Genomic DNA, 1,758 nt, shown 5'->3' on the forward strand with positions numbered 1-1,758 from the left:
ACTGCAATTGGGTCCTCACACACCTGTTACACTTGCCTTTAATAGGGCCTGAGCACTGACCAGTGCAAGGACCTATTGTATCTGTAGAAATTCTGTTATTTTTCTACCCCTTCAATTGCGTTTCTGGAGGCCTGAACATGCTTAAAAGCTCACGAAACTTTGCACAAAATTCAAACTCTTCAAATTCAAATGTACGTATTCTTTTGTAACCGTGCACAGGCGGCGCCAAATAGCTTAGCCACAGGAGCTATACCCCAAACCCAACAGGAAGTCGACCATTTTGTATTTAGCGATCATTTTTGGCATTGTATTTTAACAAACTCCTCCAATGGAAATGATCGGATCGACTTCACATGTGGACACAGGAATTTCAAGAAATTAACAATTAAAAGTTGTGCTATTTGTGACCTACTGCTAACCCTAACTGTAGTACAGATTCTCCATTTCTCCATTAGACCCAACCTTCCCATGTATAAGAGCCCTGGCCTAAATGCATCTAAGTGCCCATATTCAGTCACTATCATAGTGTCAACTACTGGCAATGGGAAGTAAGCCGTGGCGATTGTGATGTGATATCTGTGAAATTTTTGTAGCTTTGTGTTGCCATGATATACTTGTGCATGACCTGACGGCGGCAAAGGCCCGATCATCACTGCTTGCAGTTTTAATTATAGTTTGGTATTCATTATCTTTATATTTAATCATATTTTGTGTATCCTAGCTAACATTTTTCTTTGTCTGTCAAGGCACTATTATGTCCTCTAATTCATTATATGTTTTGGAATAGAAACTGATGCTGAAAACTAATAAAATTGGTCTTTACACTTGCAACTATAGATGGCAGCACTTTCAATCTTTCACCACTGGAGTGTGACATATCTCTGTAGTGTAGCTCTTGGTCTCACACTGTAGGATCATCAATCAATTATAAATCTATCTAAAGGAGTTATATACTGGAGAATAAATGTCTGAGTAAACTGAAATCTTTTGGAAACCTTGCATTATTTGTGTAATTCTTTAGGAGGCTCTGTTGGTGGAAAATAATAATCATACGTATGTTTTCAACAAACAAAGCAACAAAGCAGTCATGACTTCTGCTTCTCATGTACAATATGTGACTTCAGTGGTGAACTCAGAGGCGGGGGCATGGGGTTTGAAAAGATGCAGCAAACGTGCCCTCTTGGATGCAGCCATGGTAGATAAAGTTCCCATCAGGGTTTCCCTTCCAGTGGAGAAAACAAGCAAAATAAGCTCAGAAGCAAAAGACTATGGAAATGTACAAAGAGGTACATTTAGGATACAGCTGCTCTCACTCAGCAGTGCAGATAACACATGAAATATGAAATTAAATATTTTTTGTTTTATAAATTTGAATCAATGCTTTCAGTGTTTGCCATCTCATTTTGAATGTTATGACTTGGTGATTCTGTGAGTTTTAGTGGTTTTATTTGTTGCCTGTATGAGGTATATTCATTCCTCTCTGTCACCACTGGAGGGTGGTGTTATCAACATTTTGTTATCATTTGCGCTGTATGAGGGTGGTGTTCAGTCTTTGGTTTAATTTCATTAGTATTTAATGTGTCAAAGAATAATATGGCTGCTAAACATATATACTTGTTTGTCTTGCTACATTTGTTTCCACTATATGGTTTATGACGTAGTTTTTCTGACACCTTAATTTCAATATTCTCATGCAATATTCTCATGCTCACCACCATTTTGGGACCAATAATAAAATTGATATTCCAATATAGAATT

The sequence above is a fragment of the Morone saxatilis genome, unplaced genomic scaffold (assembly GCF_004916995.1).
Source record: "Morone saxatilis isolate NCDOM2014 unplaced genomic scaffold, NCSU_SB_2.0 Contig15, whole genome shotgun sequence".
Lineage (NCBI taxonomy): Eukaryota > Metazoa > Chordata > Actinopteri > Moronidae > Morone > Morone saxatilis.